At 38.6% G+C, this 22,443-nt stretch overlaps 1 long non-coding RNA gene across 1 annotated transcript; it reads right to left on the bottom strand.

The window, feature by feature from the left end:
- Window positions 1-7,300: 7,300 nt before the first annotated feature.
- Window positions 7,301-21,618, bottom strand: LOC143509819 (uncharacterized). The gene is made up of 4 exons (XR_013129793.1): window positions 21,572-21,618; window positions 9,010-9,117; window positions 8,528-8,559; window positions 7,301-7,761 (listed from the first exon to the last, which is right to left on the bottom strand). It is a non-coding gene; the product is annotated as an uncharacterized LOC143509819 (long non-coding RNA).
- Window positions 21,619-22,443: the final 825 nt, after the last annotated feature.

The following is a 22,443-nucleotide window of genomic DNA, read 5'->3' as shown; positions in this document are numbered from 1 at the left end:
AACCTTCTGACGCGCCGATAGTGAGCTGCATAAGACAACTGAACTGTCTCTTTTATCAGGCTATAATTCTCCTAGCTATTCTTAATGACTTTTAGGTAAAGCCATCTTCAACAGTGTGTTGTCTTAATATTGTCTATAGCGTACACTCTGCCACATGTAAGGAATTTGACAAAATTGTTTGATATTCAGTGGCCTTAGACGTCAAAACACGGCACAGAGGTTTTGATGATCTGTGCACTTTTAACCTCAGGGCATCAAGTTACAGTTACAGCTTGGCCTCTTACTGGCACGCCATAACATTATGCCAATGTTTCCAGTCAGATGTTATGAAACCCTACCCATTAAAGTTCTGATGAACTTGACTGTCATAAGAAACTATTTCTAATAATTTGGTTGGACAAAGCCTTCAAACATAAATTTTGTAATCTAATTATTAAGGACCCCTTAAATGTAATGATATTGGCACAGGATTATTTTCATCTCTGTAGGCTATCAGATGGACTTTGCAAAGGGTTTATACAGATGTCAAACTGGAGGACATTATGAAGAATTTCTGCATATGGTAGAAAAAATGTAACACGCAAGAGGTCACACAATATAAACATGATTAAGAGAGATTTAAGAACAACACCTTACTGAAAATGTGGTTTTTTTAACAGATGGAACCTACTTTGAGTTTTTCATATGTGTTTGAGAAAAGGAATGGGAGAATGCCTGTTCCCTGTCCAGACCGTATATAAGGACGTGTCATGCGATGTAAAGAGAACTCTGCTATCTGGCTGTTCCAGTTGACTGAACGCTCAGCAAACAGTACAGATAAGACCACTTGAGGGAATCCGAGAGCCCATTTCCTCTGCCCAGCCCCTTTAACCAACTTTATTTTAATTAGGTTTCATTTCAAGGCTCTCAAGGAATTGAAATAAAGTGAATAACTTTAGCTGTGGTTCTAGGGGTCTTGTTTCTCAGGTGTGATTCGTCAGAGATCCAGTGGCAAGGCGGCCGCTGGGATCTGCTCCCCAAGTCCCTCTGCAGCTGCTGGGAATGTTTTCCAGTCTCTGACGTCATTGTTGACAGTGAATGGTAGGACATCATGCATGTCACTGAATATAAATGTTTGGTTTTGGTTACCATGCCCCTGTTTTTTGGCTGGCTATAGCCCTTGGGCATTAGCAATGTGTATAGTGCAGGATTTTGCTTTGGTCAAGAAAAAATAATTTGCAGAGTGGCTGTAGATGCCATCAGGGCTCTAGATTTGTAATGTGGAGTACTTTTAAGAAAGGTAAGTATACTTAGTGCATACTGCAGTACGTTTGACTCTTGATCTTAAGAGGAGGCGAGGAAGCTGGAATATAAAAAGGATTTGGCTGCAGCATAAAACAGGAGGTTATTTATAGGTGACGCATACATTCTTAAGTAAACCACATGGAACTGAAGAACCTTCTCTCCCTCTTTCCTCTGTGCACTTTTCTCTCTCGAGTGATTTGTGTTGACAGCCACATAACGATCTGTGTCACATGAAATTTAAGGAAAGGAAAGAAGAGGATGTGTGTGTCTGTCACACTAACCATGATGACATGCCGCTTCTCTTCCTGTGCTCATGGATGGGCATTCTGCTGACACTTCAAATCACTGCCATCAACCAACATGAGTCAAATTTCCAATGAGCACACAAAGCCATTCAGAGAACATTCAAAAGATACACTAAAGCCGAGGAGCAATTCATTCTTTTACAAAGGTGTCCTTGAACATCTGCTTTTAGCCATAGCAAGATAATTCTTTATCTAAATGTGTTTTACTGCTGTAGGTATGTCAGGTCATCGCCAGTATGTCCCTCAGTTAATGGCATGTAGGCCTATTTCATAAACATTCCATCTACTCATTGTAAAAAGTCAGTAATTAAAAAACTGAAGGACACCATCATATAGTGAATAGATGTTGCCTATTATTAATATTATTAATAGGATGTAGACTTCCTTAACTATTTGTAGGTGCAGAATGACCAAATTGCAGGATGGAGTTTTGGTTGTCCAAATGGACGGATGGCTCTGTCAGACCGTCAGAGGATGGATATGTCAGACATTTTTGCAAACATTTGAGCCACCAACTGTTGACCCTGACATTAGCCTTTCTTTTGGACTAATGTGGAACGCTGTTGCCATGGTGATGGACTTGTAACAGAGTTGACCACTTAGTACTTGTTCTACCCTTCAACTGTTCAAACAGCAGCACGCTGGAGCGTCTGAAGACATTTTTCATTTGAGTGCATTTCTAGAAAAGATCTTACGAGAAAAAGAGAAAATGTCAGAGCAATGGACAATTCGTGAGTGTTGTGTGGCTCTTCTTCTGTCAAAGACTTCCTAAGCTTCTTGGAAGGCCAACCATTCTTCGGAGTCACCCCGAGGTCGGTGGTCAGATGATGTCACCTCATCTTTTACCCCCCATCCTCTGGTCACAAGGACCCCTTTAATGGGAAGGGACTCATTGAAAAAGCCCACATTCAGCTTGCAGTCTTAATCTGGTGAATTTATGAGATTGAGACCTTCAGTCAGCTCTTTGTGCCTCTGGTGGTTCAGCACTGATATTTCTTTGTTGCTGAATTGTATTACACCAAATGTTTAGGGTTGAATAAGGCAGGCCATCAAAGGCTTTTGCTTCACAGTGGGTCTTAGTACTGTTTTATCACCACTGATCTACTAACGTGTTAGCAGAGCGCATCATAATTTTTTAATGAGGTGTAATGAGTGTGGTAGTCAGTGGTGTGGACTGTTGTTGAAAAGAAATAACAGGAGGGGGAAGTGAGAAAGTTGCGCGTTGCCTTGGGCTGAGGATGTATACCTTTCCTACCTCTCTCCTGTCACGTCTGGCACCGCCCCATCTGTCAGACGTGTTTGCATTTCTCTTTTAGTTCTGCCTTTGTTTGCCATAGTTTTTCTTCCGTTTGTTCACTCCCCGTTTATTGATTTCAGCTGTCCATTGTTTCTGTGGTTCATTTGGTTTGCTATTTAGTCCCTGTCCGTCTGGTGTTCCTGTGTGGGTCAATGTCAGGACATGTCTCTCACTCTGACTCCGTATTCTGTAAGAATGTGTTGCTCTTTCTGTCAGTGTTTCTCGACATCAGTGTTCTGGTTGGTCTGTTGGTTGGGATTGTTAAGATAGTTTAGTCCAGCCTATCATATGTTGCCCAGCTAATTTCTTTATGTCCATTACTTAGAAACCTTGTTGTTACTAGTTGTATTCTGTTTGAAATGTTTGGTCTGTTTGTGATCGTCGTTATGTTTTGTTTGCCCTGTTTGTCATTGTCATTTCTATTGTGTCTTTGTAAATATCTTGGTTTCAGTTACATTCTTTGCCTTATTGTCTGTATTCAGTCGGATCCCTTCCCTGTCATATTCTAGTGTGATTGTGCAGTTTATCAAATATGCCGCGTAGATCACGTGCCCTCTGGGTAGACATGGCGATCGTTCACCGTATCAGTCTGTTAGCACATAAACCCAAACCCCTACTGCACCTGCCGCCTCCTCCTACACCCGAACGTTACGTCTCCCATTGGTCGGTTATTAGAGCCCAGAGGAAAGACGCATTTCAGACAAGCAATAACGTGTTGCTGAGTAGCTGTGAGTGACAGTCATCTGAAAAGCTGGCAAAGACACATGGGTGTTTTGTGTTCGTCCATTCTTGGTTGCCAGTTTATTAGGTACAGTTCAACTGGACATGTTGGCTGACACCTTATCTTGTTCTCAGCTGTACCATGTTTCTAATGGCCTTTTTCTTGTATGACCTGTTTTAAAATGGGGACAGATGATGTTATTTTGTGTATGCATATAGATAAATCTATCCGTTATACATATTCATTTACATAATCAGTTATGCATACATTTACATTTTTTATGAATATTTAATGCAGCCAACTGATACCTCTGTTAGGCTGAAATGAGGCCACTCATGAAAAGGCCAGTAAATGTTGACGTGCAGAGGGTGCAGAACACCAGGGTATTCAGCAGTAGTACAGCAGTGGTGCCTGGCAGGGCAGATTACATTCTACACTGAATCTCTAAATGTATGACCACCTGTAGTTTACTGTACATCCCTGTATTGGTATCATGACAATAAAGTTTGACTGAATTGGATTGGGAAGTTCACTTGGATGAGTAAATGTTCATTTGCCAACCTAATAATTTTAGAATTACTTGTGGAAATCAAAACGTTCACTGAAAATGTTTCAAACTTGTTGACAGGTAGGCTATGTACTGCCATAGTGGTATTTCTTGTTCAGTGAATCAATTAGGGCCACTTAAGTCAATTAGGGCCACCAACGTGATTGGCAATAGAGAAATTTCTATTCATTTGCTATCCCAAAGCACACTACACTGAGCATAAAGCTATGCTGGATTTGTTCATATTAACCTCTTGGAAGGTAGGAATGCAAAAACATTTTGATAACGGCTGGCAAAAAGGGCCACGTACACTTCTGCCAAAGGGGAGATGGTGAGCTTTTATCCTTTCCTGGAATTTATAAGGAGGATTCAATATGCAGCCACCACTACATATGCAGTGACTGAGTTTATTTGAATGCATTTACATCCATATTGGGTAAACATACAAGTCACTGCTTTTATACATATCCTCCACAGTTCAGGAGATCAGAAGTAATCGGGCAAACGAGCGTTATCATAAATGACATGGTTACGGGTGAAATCTGCCATCTGTGATCCAAAGACACCATGGCCATGTTCCATGATGATACTCTGCCAATCCTGCAATGTAGTCATTTTCTTTTACTGCTTGTTGTTGAGGAATAAAATAGCTTGTTCTAAATCTGACAGAATGGAAATAATTAAAAAGAGATTTTGGGGTAAAAATTCTCAGAAGCCTTTATCTCAGAAGTTCAGCTCTTAGCCACCACAGGTTGGCTACTCTTCTGTTGTATTACATTTTGGTTACCTCACATGTGACTGGAATAGAGCTTATGTGGAACTCCTGTTCTAACCATGGTGCATCCTGAAAAGATCACCAGTTGCTTACATAATATCCGTTTCAGCTACTGTCATCACCAATGCAATAAAAATTGCACAACATTATCCATTGTAGAGCTGTGGCTAATTCCTGGTGATGATTGTCATTCAGCTACCTCATATATTTTATATATTTTTACTCTGTAGTGTTGATAAAAGAACCACTTTTTCCGTAGCATCGGACCCTTTTTTGTTGCATTTTCACAAGATTTTTCCTGAAATCACTGTGAATAAACAGTAGGTTAAAGACTTAATGAAAGGAAAAGATTACTTCTAGTGAATTCTTCATTATTTAAAACTGCACCTGCTAAACTGGAAATAATTACTCTGTAATCACACTTGTGCTTCACCTTTTTTTGTGTGTTGTTCTTTCTCTTGAGTGTCTTGTTTACAGTTTTCAAGGTTTTTGACATTGACAAAGTATTTATCATAGTAATTAACAGTCATTAGCGCTTAAAACTCACTTATTTTATGATGCATCTTAACTACATACCATTACAGTTATTTCATGATTTTTAAAGATATATCAGACAGAGGTTCTTTATTAGCAGTGCATGTAAGGTGAAGGTTTCACCTTCAATTACTCAACTCATTTGGCAGGGAGGGTGTGAGTGGCTCTTTGCCAAAAGACTCAACTGCAGCTTGCCGTACTGGCACCTTTGGATAAAGCCTGTGTTCGCTCTCTCTACTCCCTCATCTACCAAAACCAAACTAAACAGAATTTGCACCAAACACCAATGGAGGCATCCCCTTTCATTGAGACACCAATGAAGACGCCAACACACCACTCTTCTCCTTCTGCCCCTGGGTTAGCCAAGGGCTTCTCCACCTCCTTGAGAGGAGGATTCTCTGGCCTCCTTTTTGTTCTTCACTTCCTGTTAAAGGGGGAAAACAAACGGCTGAGTTTCTCCTTTGAAGATTGAGTGCATAAGACCCGGTGTGAGCGGCGGCTCTTTCAGAGCAGACACAAAGCTCATGAAGCGCTTGTGCCGTGGTACGCGTGAGCCTTGCGGAAACAATGCTGTCCGAACGCCACCGGAGTACATTTTTCACACCGGCCGGAGGCTGTTTTGGAGTATTAGGTGGGAAAGCTTGGCCTGTTTCCCAGGACATAACAGAGGCGGCCTTGTTGAATGCTAAATGAAGTGTAGCGTGGTGTTCGGTCCCTTTCCGCCAGTCCAGCAAAACATTTCTGTGCTTTGGGGGAGCAAAACCAGCAGTTTAAAGACTCACATGTGGAACTTGTTAGTGTGCTTGGAGATGACGCGACCAAGGCCACGCTCATGCAGCAGCGGGGTGAGGGCATTAGCCCACGCAAAGATATAAAAAGACCCTCTCAAATGTTAGCAATTGGGACCCCCAAATGTTAGCATTTGTTGGGGTGTGGGTGGCAGACAAAAGGAGACTAAAACATGATATCGTGCATTTAAAGCGTACCTACATGACACTGTGATTGAGGGTTTTATACTATTTTTATAATTCATATCACAAATACTTGCTCATGGACACCCACAGTGCACTTCCAACGCTAAAATGTAAAATTTCAAAGTCTCTCTCTCCCTCTTTCTTTCCCTCCGTTAACCCTCATTAGATTTCACTGCAAGGTGTAAAATGTGCTACGCTCAAAATGTTTACGAGCCATTCAAATGCTTCCAACATTGTTCTCCGTTAGCATGAGAATTATACAATGCACTCACAATAAGCAACGTTCAGCTAACCAAACATCTAATCATGGTGCATTTGATGCAGGAAATGCCGTCAGCCATCCACTTATTTTAGGGAACTGTGCAGTTTGGGTAAGGATTACAGGCAAAGCCTTCTTTTTGGGACAGGTTGGTAACAATAGCCCTAATTCATAGTCTAAGGCAATGGGTCTATCACTCTTTGCTCCTGGAGCCTAATTATAGGTTTAAAGGCTTCTCACAGTATATCACTGCAAAACGACCCCCCCCCCCTCCCCTTCAGATATGATCCATCTGGATTTTCAGCTGTAATAAAAACCAACGAAACAGTGTTTGCTTTCAAACTGCATGGAATGCCATGTTGAATCAGTGGGACTTAGTTTTATTTGTTTACATACTAAAACTAAAAGTTTGCATACAGACATGGAGGCAATTTTACTGAACAATGCAGCTGAACTTTATATTTCTGCTGTCTTTAATAAAAATAATTTATTTCCACATGATAAGCACTGTGATTCAAAATGTGCAACTTCATTGTGAATCCATTAAAATGCCTGCATTAAAATACCTGCAGGCTACAGGTGTGGAATAAGCTGAGTGGGATGAATGCAAGATCCCACGTTTTTAGGGTATTATAGTTTTATCATTCCTGTATGTGTCATGCTGATGCAACTGTCCACATATCATCAAACATTAAAAAATGATTAAGCTCTTCTAGTTTGTTTGGTATTTAACCACAGAAAGCAATGCTAAAATGTACAAAAACATCCATGACTTTTTAAAATACAGGATGTATTCCCAGCAAATCTGGGATGACTCAGATACACAGCGAAATGTCAGAGTATTTGGACATCCGTGTTGTCCATTTAGTAAACAGAGAGATTGCAAAACGCCAGCCCCAGTCCTTTATTGGTTTCGCTGCGAGGACATTTTTTCTTAGGCGAAAAACGCATGCGTCACTGTAAGGCATGTGACCTCCAGCAAACCACGTTACTTCTGCCAAGTCTAACCCCCCCCAGCAGGAACCTCTTCCTCTGATTTGTCCGGCATTTTCATCATCGCCTTAACTGAATTTCGGGAAACAGAAAAATGGTACATATTGAGAAATTTAAACGCCCCAGCCTTCTGTCATCACACTTAATGTTAGTTCTTAAAGGGGTTTAACTGTTTTATTTTTTTTTCCGTCCTTTTGTCTGTTTGGCAAACGTCAACCACATTTATGCAAAGTGTGTGAAGACCGCGAGCACATCTAGAGTCTGCTGCTCTGTGAAAGCATGCGGCTCTAAATCTAAGCATATTTCAAGGATAGCACTGGTGTCTGTGGTTGCTCAAACTCAAATGGGTCTCCAAACAGCAAAAAGGAAACTTGTATAAAAAATGAGCATCAAAATGTCACAGAGAGTCTATGGTGTCTTGATGCGACAAAGATATACAGTAGCTCTTATGTCAGAGGCTGATTTGGAGAAATCCTACGGCTGGGGAGAGCTGTATTGAAAGACAGCAGGGAGGCACTAATCAGGGCAGCACAGGAACAAGCTCTGAATACAAGATCAATAGATGGTGGGATCGACCACACCGGGCAGGAGCCCAGATGCAGGCTGTGCAGAGATGCCCCTGAGACAATCCAGCACATAATAGCACGATGCAAATTCTAGCAGGCAGAGTGTATATGGATCGGCATAACCAAGTAGCTGGCATACTATTCAGAAACATCTGGTGCTGAGAATGGGCTGGATGAAGGTCAACTCAACCACACCCCAGCTTCTGGTTGACAATGTTCAACAAATTGTTCAGTCCTCTGTGTTTGACTCTTCACATTTTTATAGTCCTTACCTACATATGTTAAACACTCCTCACCACAAATCCTGAAAGAAAAAATTCCAATGGTCATCCCTCAACAAGATGATTTAAAAGCTTTAAAACATTTTCTTGATGCCAAACCTTAGAAGAAGGTAGTGTGTGAATATGTGTTACTGTAACTCTAACCTACTTCACCTATGACTCCAAATTCTACTCACAAGTAAGAGGAATTATTTGTGTAGTAAAACTGGACCATGCAAGCCTTTTTGTTGGATTTGGTGAGAAACATTTTTTTTAACAATACCCTGGAACTGTATCCAAAGTATTTCTTAGATACACTGGTAACATTTTGGTATTGCTACATGTAAATTAAAGAACTACAATTGTTTATTCATTTCTTGTCCAACTAATCAGCTCTGGAATATATACGTGGAATAAAGCACTCCTGAAAAGAGGAGAAGTTTTTTAGATGCTTTAGTTAAGTTGGAAAATTCTGGTTTAAATGTGTGACTCACATTCAAAGGCGTCATGTGGTCCTCACAGCTATTAAGACGTAAGCACATCTACAACGAGAGTGGCGAGATCCTCCAGAAGAATATGGGAACGTGTTGTTCTTTTCATGACTATGGGGGAGAGTCATAGATGATGCATTTCATTGTACCTGTTCAGGGAATGGACACACTGACCTATAACCAATCTCCTGTTAAGACAACAACAAATCTGTATCACCCTACAGTTTCAGTTGATCTTTATTTATTACATAGTGGAATGCGTTGAGAACAAAAAACATAAAAATGATCAATGTAAATAAATATTATTGGAATTATACTCAAAATCAAAGCATGCGGTTAGCGTGGGTGGTCCTCAAACCGCACACTTAGCACTGACCTCGCTCACATGGTGGAACCATAGCACTGAACGTAGTCTAATGTGAGCACGGGAGACTTCCTCAACCACACCTGCAGACTGCGGTCAAGCCAGCCCTCACTTAAAAAATCTTGGTCAAGCCAGCCCCCGAAAAAATTGCGAAGTTGCGCGTATACCATAGATTACGGTAATGGGTGATGCTGCCTGTGATTCCACATTTAATTCCACAAGTAAATCGTTTAATTCAGAACTAATAAATCATGACTCAAACTGTATTTAATGTCTATGAAAATGAAAACCTTGAAAGTAAATTTAAATTATTACATTTGTTACTTTTACACCGTTTTATATTTACAGTGTCATTAAAAAAAATCCTCCTGATTGCACTGAATAATTTCACTACAGAATGGTAGAACACCACCTACAGATGTCACTCAGTCAAGATCAAGAAGATCTGATGTGGCATTTCAAAGTAAAGGTCCTCAAATTACCATATTTGATAAACTTTATTCTATGTTTACAGTGTCATAAAAAAAATCCTCCTGATTGCACTCAATAATTTCACTACAGAATGGTAGAACACCACCTACAGATGTCAATCATGTAAGATCAAGAAGATCTGATGTGGCATTTCAAAGTAAAGGTCCCTCAAATTTCCATATTTGATCAATTTTATTCTATGTTTACAGTGTCATTAAAAAAAATCCTCCTGATTGCACTCAATAATTTCACTATAGTATGGTAGAACACCACCTAGAGATGTCACTCAGTCAAGATCAAGAAGATCTGATGTGGCATTTCAAAGTAAAGGTCCCTCAAATTACCATATTTGATAAACTTTATTCTATGTTTACAGTGTCATAAATAAAAATCCTCCTGATTGCACAGGATAATTTCACTACAGAATGGTAGAACACCACCTACAGATGTCACTCATGTAAGATCAAGAAGATCTGATGTGGCATTTCAAAGTAAAGGTCCCTCAAATTTCCATATTTGATCAATTTTATTCTATGTTTACAGTGTCATTAAAAAAAATCCTCCTGATTGCACTCAATAATTTCACTACAGTATGGTAGAACACCACCTATAGATGTCACTCAGTCAAGATCAAGAAGATCTGATGTGGCATTTCAAAGTAAAGGTCCTCAAATTACCATATTTGATAAACTTTATTCTATGTTTACAGTGTCATAAAAAAAATCCTCCTGATTGCACTCAATAATTTCACTACAGAATGGTAGAACACCACCTACAGATGTCAATCATGTAAGATCAAGAAGATCTGATGTGGCATTTCAAAGTAAAGGTCCCTCAAATTTCCATATTTGATCAATTTTATTCTATGTTTACAGTGTCATTAAAAAAAATCCTCCTGATTGCACTCAATAATTTCACTATAGTATGGTAGAACACCACCTAGAGATGTCACTCAGTCAAGATCAAGAAGATCTGATGTGGCATTTCAAAGTAAAGGTCCCTCAAATTACCATATTTGATAAACTTTATTCTATGTTTACAGTGTCATAAATAAAAATCCTCCTGATTGCACAGGATAATTTCACTACAGAATGGTAGAACACCACCTACAGATGTCACTCATGTAAGATCAAGAAGATCTGATGTGGCATTTCAAAGTAAAGGTCCCTCAAATTTCCATATTTGATCAATTTTATTCTATGTTTACAGTGTCATTAAAAAAAATCCTCCTGATTGCACTCAATAATTTCACTACAGTATGGTAGAACACCACCTATAGATGTCACTCAGTCAAGATCAAGAAGATCTGATGTGGCATTTCAAAGTAAAGGTCCCTCAAATTACCATATTTGATCAACTTTATTCTATGTTTACAGTGTCATAAATAAAAATCCTCCTGATTGCACTCAATAATTTCACTACAGAATGGTAGAACACCACGTAGAGATGTCACTCAGTCAAGATCAAGAAGATCTGATGTGGCATTTCAAAGTAAAGGTCCCTCAAATTACCATATTTGATAAACTTTATTCTATGTTTACAGTGTCATAAATAAAAATCCTCCTGATTGCACAGGATAATTTCACTACAGAATGGTAGAACACCACCTACAGATGTCACTCATGTAAGATCAAGAAGATCTGATGTGGCATTTCAAAGTAAAGGTCCCTCAAATTTCCATATTTGATCAATTTTATTCTATGTTTACAGTGTCATTAAAAAAAATCCTCCTGATTGCACTCAATAATTTCACTACAGTATGGTAGAACACCACCTATAGATGTCACTCAGTCAAGATCAAGAAGATCTGATGTGGCATTTCAAAGTAAAGGTCCCTCAAATTTCCATATTTGATCTTTTTTTTCTATGTTTACAGGGTCATTAAAAAAAATCCTCCTGATTGCACTCAATAATTTCACTACAGTATGGTAGAACACCACCTAGAGATGTCACTCAGTCAAGATCAAGAAGATCTGATGTGGCATTTCAAAGTAAAGGTCCCTCAAATTACCATATTTGATAAACTTTATTCTATGTTTACAGTGTCATAAATAAAAATCCTCCTGATTGCACAGGATAATTTCACTACAGAATGGTAGAACACCACCTACAGATGTCACTCATGTAAGATCAAGAAGATCTGATGTGGCATTTCAAAGTAAAGGTCCCTCAAATTTCCATATTTGATCAATTTTATTCTATGTTTACAGTGTCATTAAAAAAAATCCTCCTGATTGCACTCAATAATTTCACTACAGTATGGTAGAACACCACCTATAGATGTCACTCAGTCAAGATCAAGAAGATCTGATGTGGCATTTCAAAGTAAAGGTCCCTCAAATTACCATATTTGATCAACTTTATTCTATGTTTACAGTGTCATAAATAAAAATCCTCCTGATTGCACTCAATAATTTCACTACAGAATGGTAGAACACCACGTAGAGATGTCACTTATGTAAGATCAAGAAGATCTGATGTGGCATTTCAAAGTAAAGGTCCCTCAAATTACCAGATTTAATCAATTTTTTTTCTGTTTACAGGGTCATTAAAAAATCCTTCTGATTGCACTGAATAATTTAATTACAGAATGGTAGAACACCACCTAAAGGTGTCACTCAGCTAAGATCAAGAAGATCTGATGTGGCATTTCAAAGTAAAGGTCCCTCAAATAACCAGATTTGATCATTTTTTTTCTGTTTACAGGGTCATTAATAAAAATCCTCCTGATTGCACTCAATAATTTCACTACAGTATGGTAGAACACCACCTAGAGATGTCACTCAGTCAAGATCAAGAAGATCTGATGTATCATTTCAAAATAAGGCACTCCACATTATCAGATTTGATACATCTTACTCTATGTTTACATTGTTATTAAAAGGAATCCTCCTGATTGCACAGAATAATTTCACTACAGAATGGTAGAATACCACCTAAATGTGTCTCTCAGTCAAGATCAAAAAGATCTGATGCATTATTTCAAAATAAAGGTCCATCAAATGACCAGATTTGATCAATTTTACTCTATATTTACAGGGTCATTAAAAAGAATCCTCCTGATTGCACAGAATAATTTCACTACAGCATGGTAGAATACCACCTACAGGTGTCACTTATGTAAGATCAAGAAGATCTGATGTGTCAATTCAAAATAAAGGTCCATCAAATGACCAGATTTGATCAATTTTACTCTACATTTAGTGTCATTAAAAAGAATCCTTCTGATTGCTCAGAATAATTTCACTACAGAATGGTAGAATACCACCTAATGGTGTCACTCTGTCAAGATCAAGCAGATGTTATGTGCCATTTCAAAATAAAGTGTATATGTAAAATATTTTTAATATTTTATAATATTAAATAATAATAATAATAACAATTTACTGAACCAATAACATCCCTTATTGTATTCCAGACTTTCTTTCATATGGACTCTTTATATATAGAGAGACTACTCTAAGTAGTCTGTGTCACGGTGAGGCGGCCCCCTACCGGTCGCCTCCGTCCACAGCGGCTGTGTTGTTGTTGTTTTGTGATGTCGTGTACGCCCCTCAGGTGGGCGGAGCCCGTGATCCGTTCCCACCTGATGGTCGTTTGTCTGTCTATATAGGTCTTGTCTTTGTACCAGTTGACCGCTGGTCATTATATCCTTAATTTGGATCTATTGCACGGGTTTTGGTTTGCATACTTTCTATTAAACCATCCTTTTTCCCTGAGACTTGGCGTGATCGCTTCCTTTTCGTTGCTCACACCTGCCCGTCACAGTCTGTCTATCATTATCAATAAATGTATCTCATTTAATGACATCATTGCCCACCTGTTATCCTGAGTTACCTTCTATCACATCAGGTGATCTGAGGAGGCAGGATGCAAGTGCAAGAAACAAACAAACCAAGAGAACAAAGACAAAATTAAAGTAGAAATACTGACTTATTGGCAAATCAATAAAATAATAAAAAACTCCAAGCAAATATAAGGCAAACAACCAGGGATATATACAGGCACAAATGACAAACAGCTGGGGCTAACAAGAGGGAGACAACCAGAGCAACTGAAAGCATGTTTGCTTCTCTGCACTGGGGTCTTGGGTTCAAGTCCCTATCTGAGTGGAGTTTCCATGTTCTCCCCGTGTTTGCGTGGGTTTCCTCCGGGGTCTCCGGTTCCCTCCCACAGTCCGAAGACATGGAAGTTAGGTAAATTGGCAGTCCCAGACAAATTCTCCCTGAGTGTGTATCTGTGTCTGTTGTCTGAGTGTCTATGCTTGTATGTCCAGTGGTGGATGGTGCTCTGTCACTAGGGTCTGTCCTCTCTCCCCTTCCTGCACCCCATTCAGTCCCACAGGGGGCTGTGGATCCTGGTAGAGAGTGCGCAGTTGGCTGCTGCTTCTTGCCGTTGTGTGTGATTGGTTGTGTGAGACTTGTCATCCCCGGTAGCTCAATGTGTTCAGCCACATAATCCCAATTAGAAACAAAGGGCAGGAACCTCTGAAGTTTGGAACCTCTGAAGCCTGGTGGTTAGGGAACTGGTCTTGTGACCGGAGGGTCGTAGGTTCGATTCCCAGACCTGAGGCCATGACTGAGGTGCCCCTGAGCAAGGCCCTTAACCCTCAATTGCTCACTTGTATGTAAAAAAAAAGAGCTAAAAATGTAAGTCGCTCTGGATAAGGGAGTTTGCCAGTGTTAAAATTGTAAAGCGCCTTGGGTATCCTGAAAGGCGCTATATAAATTGAACATTCATTCATTCATTCATTCATGAGCGTGTGAGGTGCGGTGACAGTGGGCGGACACTAGGAGCACATGGCAGAAATGTAAACACAGGCACATGGCACTGACAGGACAATGAAAACAAAGACAGAAAGACAAGAATGAAGCAGGGCAGAATATGACACCTGTTTGCAATTGTCATGGGCAGACGACGAGGTTAGGCACGTTAGGCAGGAGTCCCCTTGGACTATGATGTTTGCTGATGACATTGTGATCTGTAGTGAGAGTAGGGAGCAGGTGGAGGTGAGCTTGGAAAGATGGAGATATGCTTTGGAGAAAGTGAGCAGGAGTAAAACAGAGTACATGTGTGTGAATGAGAGGGCAGACGGTGGACAGGTCCAGTTACAAGGAGTTGATTTGGTGAAGGTTGACGAGTTTACCTACTTAGGGTCAAGGGTACAGAGTAATGGAGGAAGTGAAAGAGAGGTAAAGAAGAGAGTGCAGGCAGGCTGGGGTGGATGGCATAAAGTGTCTGGGGTGATCTGTGATAGAAGGGTGTCAGCAAGAATGAAAGGAAAGATCTATAGGACAGTAGTGAGACCTGCTATGTTGTATGGACTGGAGACAGTGGCACTGACAAAGAGACAGGTGAGGGAGATGGAGGTGTCTGAGATGAAGATGTTGAGATTCTCATTTGGAGTGACGAGGAAGGATAGGATCAGAAATGAGTTTATTAGAGGATCAGCACATGTAGCATGTTTTGGAGATAAAGTTAGAGAAGCGAGATTGAGGTGGTTTGGACATGTACAGAGGAGGGAGGAGAGGTATATTGGTAGGAGGGTCTTGAGGATGGAACTTCCAGGCAAGAGGAGGAGAGGTAGACCTAAGAGGAGGTTTATGGATGCAGTGGAAGAGGATATGAGAGTGGCTGGTGTGTCAGTGGAGGACACTCAAGACAGGGCCAGATGGAGGAGTTTGATCCGCTGTGGCGACCCCTAAACGGGAATAGCAGAAAGAAGAAGAAGAACACTGCCTGACCTCCTAGAAGATACAATACAATGTTAGGCATGTGTGTGGGATTTGGGGCAAACGGCTTTCCAATGCCCCTGTTTTATTGTTTTAATCAATTCTAGGAAGACGTTTGCTTATTTGAACTAATTCCCATTCATTGTTCAGCAGCAACCTGCTGAATAAATGATAAAACATCAAGGTTTACTAAGCAATGGAATGATAATGGGGCAGCAGCATCTTGACTGCAGACAGGAAGCAGAATGACCAACTCATTAAGAGGGCCTGGTCTGTCCTGATAAACCTCTTGGACCCAGTGCAAGAGATGGCAATATACTTAGACAGCACTGGACAGCTGCTACAGTCAAAGTTTCTTCACTTTAGTCTTCATAGTTTTCTTCATCTTTTCCACTGCTGTTAGACTACACAACCCACACTGCTCCTAGTAAAACCCACACATCAGCAGACCACCTAGATGTACAGAATATTGCGTGTACAGCCAGCACTACTCCCAAAGAAACTCTGGTCATCAGCAGTCCACATTCATATACAGATACTATACAGAACTGTGAATATGAATATAGCGCAAAACATTTGATACTCTGTTTTATTTCACTTTACTTTTTATAAAGCAACTGTATAGCTCTTATATGTTATTCATTCCTTAATTCTACTTAAGACATTATGCTTTTTTAATTCTGTGATTGTATTCTTATGTCCATTGTTTTATTTTTTTAATTTAATTTCTGTCTAGCTTCTGAAAACAGGAATCGAAGTGTTTTATTTAGGTGCAGCAACTCCACAGACATATAGAAAGGTCTGTAGTGGACTAAACATTTTTTTGATTATTACTCCATATTTTAGTAATTTCAGGAACCTTTATTTTGAAATGACACATCACATTTTCTTGATCTTGACTGAGTGACACCTTTAGGTGGTATTGTACCATTCTGTAGTGAAATTATTCTGTGCAATCAGAAGGATTCATTTTAATGACAGTGTAAAAGCAGAGTAAAATTGATCAAAATGATAATTTAGAGGGCCTTTATTTTGAAATGGCACATCACATCTGCTTGATCTTGACAGAGTGACACCTTTAGTTGGTATTCTATCATTCTGTAGTGAAATTATTCTGAGCAATCAGAAGGATTCTTTTTAATGACACTGTAAATGTAGAGTAAAATTGATCAAATCTGGTCATTTGATGGACCTTTATTTTGAAATAATGCATCAGATCTTTTTGATCTTGACTGAGAGACACATTTAGGTGGTATTCTACCATTCTGTAGTGAAATTATTGAGTGCAATCAGGAGGATTTTTATTAATGACCCTGTAAACATAGAAAAAAAATGATCAAATATGGAAATTTGAGGGACCTTTACTTTGAAATGCCACATCAGATCTTCTTGATCTTACATGAGTGACATCTGTAGGTGGTGTTCTACCATTCTATAGTGAAATTATTGAGTGCAATCAGCAGGATTTTTTTAAATGACACTGTAAACATACAGTAAAATTGATCAAATCTGGTTATTTGAGGGACCTTTACTTTGAAATGCCACATCAAATCTTCTTGATCTTGACTGAGTGACATCTGTAGGTGGTGTTCTACCATTCTGTAGTGAAATTATCCTGTGCAATCAGGAGGATTTTTATTTATGACACTGTAAACATAGAATAAAGTTTATCAAATATGGTAATTTGAGGGACCTTTACTTTGAAATGCCACATCAGATCTTCTTGATCTTGACTGAGTGACCTCTGTAGGTGGTGTTCTACCATTCTGTAGTGAAATTACTCAGTGCAATCAGAAGGATTTTTTTTATGACACTGTAAACATAGAATAAAGTTTATCAAATCTGGTTATTTGAGGGACCTTTACTTTGAAATGCCACATCAGATCTTCTTGATCTTACATGAGTAACATCTGTAGGTGATGTTATAGGATTCTGTAGTGAAATTATTGAGTGCAATCAGGAGAATTTTTATTAATGACCCTGTAAACATAGAAAAAAATGATCAAATCTGGTAATTTGAGGGACCTTTACTTTGAAATGCCACATCAGATCTTCTTGATTTTACATAAGTGACATCTGTAGGTGGTGTTCTACCATTCTGTAGTGAAATTATTGAGTGCAATCAGGAGGATTTTTTTAGGACCCTGTAAACATAGAAAAAAAATGATCAAATATGGAAATTTGAGGGACCTTTACTTTGAAATGCCACATCAGATCTTCTTGATCTTGACTGAGTGACATCTCTAGGTGGTGTTCTACCATACTGTAGTGTAATTATTGAGTGCAATCAGGAGGATTTTTTTAATGACCCTGTAAACATAGAATAAAGTTTATCAAATATGGTAATTTGAGGGACCTTTACTGTGAAATGCCACATCAGATCTTCTTGATCTTACATGAGTGACATCTGTAGGTGGTGTTCTACCATTCTGTAGTGAAATTATCCTGTGCAATCAGGAGGATTTTTATTTATGACACTGTAAACATAGAATAAAGTTAATCAAATATGGTAATTTGAGGAACCTTTACTTTGAAATGCCACATCAGATCTTCTTGATCTTACATGATTGACATCTGTAGGTGGTGTTCTACCATTCTGTAGTGAAATTATCCTGTGCAATCAGGAGGATTTTTATTTATGACACTGTAAACATAGAATAAAGTTTATCAAATATGGTAATTTGAGGGACCTTTACTTTGAAATGCCACATCAGATCTTCTTGATCTTACATGAGTGACATCTGTAGGTGGTGTTCTACCATTCTGTAGTGAAATTATCCTGTGCAATCAGGAGGATTTTTATTTATGACACTGTAAACATAGAATAAAGTTTATCAAATATGGTAATTTGAGGGACCTTTACTTTGAAATGCCACATCAGATCTTCTTGATCTTACATAAGTGACATCTGTAGGTGGTGGTCTACCATTCTGTAGTAAAATTATCCTGTGCAATCAGGAGGATTTTTATTTATGACACTGTAAACATAGAATAAAGTTTATCAAATATGGTAATTTGAGGGACCTTTACTTTGAAATGCCACATCAGATCTTCTTGATCTTACATGAGTGACATCTGTAGGTGGTGTTCTACCATTCTGTAGTGAAATTATCCTGTGCAATCAGGAGGATTTTTATTTATGACACTGTAAACATAGAATAAAGTTTATCAAATATGGAAATTTGAGGGACCTTTACTTTGAAATGCCACATCAGATCTTCTTGATCTTGACTGCGTGACATCTGTAGGTGGTGTTCTACCATTCTGTAGTGAAATTATCCTGTGCAATCAGGAGGATTTTTATTTATGACACTGTAAACATAGAATAAAGTTTATCAAATATGGTAATTTGAGGGACCTTTACTTTAAAATGCCACATCAGATCTTCTTGATCTTGACTGAGTGACATCTCTAGGTGGTGTTCTACCATACTGTAGTGAAATTATTGAGTGCAATCAGGAGGATTTTTTTTAATGACCCTGTAAACATAGAATAAAGTTAATCAAATATGGTAATTTGAGGGACCTTTACTTTGAAATGCCACATCAGATCTTCTTGATCTTGACTGAGTGACATCTCTAGGTGGTGTTCTACCATACTGTAGTGAAATTATCCTGTGCAATCAGGAGGATTTTTTTTATGACCCTGTAAACATAGAATAAAGGTAATCAAATATGGTAATTTGAGGGACCTTTACTTTGAAATGCCACATCAGATCTTCTTGATCTTGACTGAGTGACATCTCTAGGTGGTGTTCTACCATACTGTAGTGAAATTATCCTGTGCAATCAGGAGGATTTTTTTTATGACCCTGTAAACATAGAATAAAGGTAATCAAATATGGTAATTTGAGGGACCTTTACTTTGAAATGCCACATCAGATCTTCTTGATCTTGACTGAGTGACATCTCTAGGTGGTGTTCTACCATACTGTAGTGAAATTATTGAGTGCAATCAGGAGGATTTTTTTTAATGACCCTGTAAACATAGAATAAAGTTAATCAAATATGGTAATTTGAGGGACCTTTACTTTGAAATGCCACATCAGATCTTCTTGATCTTACATGAGTGACATCTCTAGGTGGTGTTCTACCATACTGTAGTGAAATTATTGAGTGCAATCAGGAGGATTTTTTTTAATGACCCTGTAAACATAGAAAAAAAAAGATCAAATATGGAAATTTGAGGGACCTTTACTTTGAAATGCCACATCAGATCTTCTTGATCTTGACTGAGTGACATCTATAGGTGGTGTTCTACCATACTGTAGTGAAATTATTGAGTGCAATCAGGAGGATTTTTTTTAATGACACTGTAAACATAGAATAAAATTGATCAAATATGGAAATTTGAGGGACCTTTACTTTGAAATGCCACATCAGATCTTCTTGATCTTACATGAGTGACATCTGTAGGTGGTGTTCTACCATTCTGTAGTGAAATTATCCTGTGCAATCAGGAGGATTTTTATTTATGACACTGTAAACATAGAATAAAGTTTATCAAATATGGAAATTTGAGGGACCTTTACTTTGAAATGCCACATCAGATCTTCTTGATCTTGACTGAGTGACATCTGTAGGTGGTGTTCTACCATTCTGTAGTGAAATTATCCTGTGCAATCAGGAGGATTTTTATTTATGACACTGTAAACATAGAATAAAGTTTATCAAATATGGAAATTTGAGGGACCTTTACTTTGAAATGCCACATCAGATCTTCTTGATCTTGACTGAGTGACATCTGTAGGTGGTGTTCTACCATTCTGTAGTGAAATTATCCTGTGCAATCAGGAGGATTTTTATTTATGACACTGTAAACATAGAATAAAGTTTATCAAATATGGAAATTTGAGGGACCTTTACTTTGAAATGCCACATCAGATCTTCTTGATCTTGACTGAGTGACATCTCTAGGTGGTGTTCTACCATACTGTAGTGAAATTATTGAGTGCAATCAGGAGGATTTTTTTTAATGACCCTGTAAACATAGAATAAAGTTAATCAAATATGGAAATTTGAGGGACCTTTACTTTGAAATGCCACATCAGATCTTCTTGATCTTACATGAGTGACATCTGTAGGTGGTGTTCTACCATTCTATAGTGAAATTATTCAGTGCAATCAGGAGGATTTTTTTTAATGACACTGTAAATATAAAACGGTGTAAAAGTAACAAAATGTAATAATTTACTTTTTACTCATTCTGTTCACCATTTAGATTTAAATGTGGAATCACAGGCCACATCACCCTTTACCGTAATCTATGAAATACGCGCAACTTCGCAATTTTTTTGGGGGCTGGCTTGACCAAGATTTTTTAAGTGAGGGCTGGCTTGACCGCAGTACCTGCAGGCAGCATACTGGCCCCGCTAGGTAAATCATCTGTTTATCTACTAACAAGTTCAGCCTGCGTGAATAGTGATGAGCTCTGCTGATGATATCTACAAGTGTTTTCGAGGCAGCTGGAATGCAGTATTGTCATGGTGTTCATCTGGTGTGTGTATCAGCAGTCATCATATAGTTGGATAAAACATCGTGACAAATATCAACGTCCACGTATAGGACAAAATGATGCTAAATACACGTTTTATTTTACTGTTCTCTTTTTATGTTAGCACAAATGCAAATATATTTGCATATTACATTATAGCCTACTTAAAAGTAAAAAGCACATTATAGCCTACTTAAAAGTATTGATGCTTCTGAGATTCTTGGTACCACTGAGTTATAAAGCTATTGAGAAAATTACTGTGTACACATTTAAATGTTCACAATCATGCTAGCTCTTAATCTTAATGAAATATTCATCTTAAAACACAGTACAGGTCCAAGATTTCTTCAGCCATGATGCTCTACTCACCATACCAAACCAGTGGTCCACACGTGTGCTAAGCTAGAGTTCAAGTTGTTGTTGACAATACCTTATCTAAAATGTGAACAGATATGCAAGTCACGAAATCTCTTATATTAGGCCCTATATTGTGATGTTCACTTACAAGAATGTGTCTGAATTTCCAGCAGACGTAAATAAGCTTATATCGTTGGATAGATTGAATGTTTCTTTCCAGTTGCTACACTATATTGAGAATTCAATATTTTATTTGTGTTTTTTTAGTCTTTGTTGCCACCTAGTGGACAATGAACAAACTGCAACGTTAGTACATATTGGTGCTGTGGCTGCATAGAATCTTACTGTACACATAAAGAAATATGAATCAAAAATAATTAAAACGAATGACTGAATATTTTTGACATTATAACATGATTACAGAAAAGACCTGAACAACATTATTTTATACATTATTTTTAAAAGGGACACAATCACTGACACACACACACTCCGCACTCGCCCCTTCCCAATCATGTGCTTATTGAACACGTGCAGCTGTGCTTTGTGTGTGTATGGCTCCGTTGCTTTATTCAAGCTCAAAGACGCTGCAGCCTCAGGCATTGCACATTGCTTACCCGTGCGGTGCCCAGTCAGCGCTCCCCGGGTGATACTGCTGTTCAGCGTCTACGGTCTTACTGCCAGCCTCAGTGTCTTTTTTGCTGTTTCATTCAGACAGTAAGAAAATAACCAAATTTTTTCTTCCTCGCATGTCGCTCGCTCCCTGCCAGCATCACATTATTTTTGCTTATTTTTTATTATGAAAACTTAAATCCCAGCTTGCCTTTGATCTCTACATTAATTGATACCTGTAAAAATCTATTAAGAATAGCATCCAATGTGCAGTCATTTATATTCCATTATACATTACACTAGAGGTTGTACTGAGTGTGCCCAGTACATCAGACTCTCTATTGTGTTGGGCACATGGAATTAAGGGGCCACAGTTCAGTTTGTATGTCAGTTGGAGGGGCAGTACTC

Source organism: Brachyhypopomus gauderio, chromosome 3, assembly GCF_052324685.1.
Source record: "Brachyhypopomus gauderio isolate BG-103 chromosome 3, BGAUD_0.2, whole genome shotgun sequence".
NCBI classification, from domain to species: Eukaryota; Metazoa; Chordata; class Actinopteri; order Gymnotiformes; family Hypopomidae; genus Brachyhypopomus; species Brachyhypopomus gauderio.
Note: the sequence above shows the minus strand (reverse complement) of the source record. Positions and strands in the feature narration are given on the sequence as shown.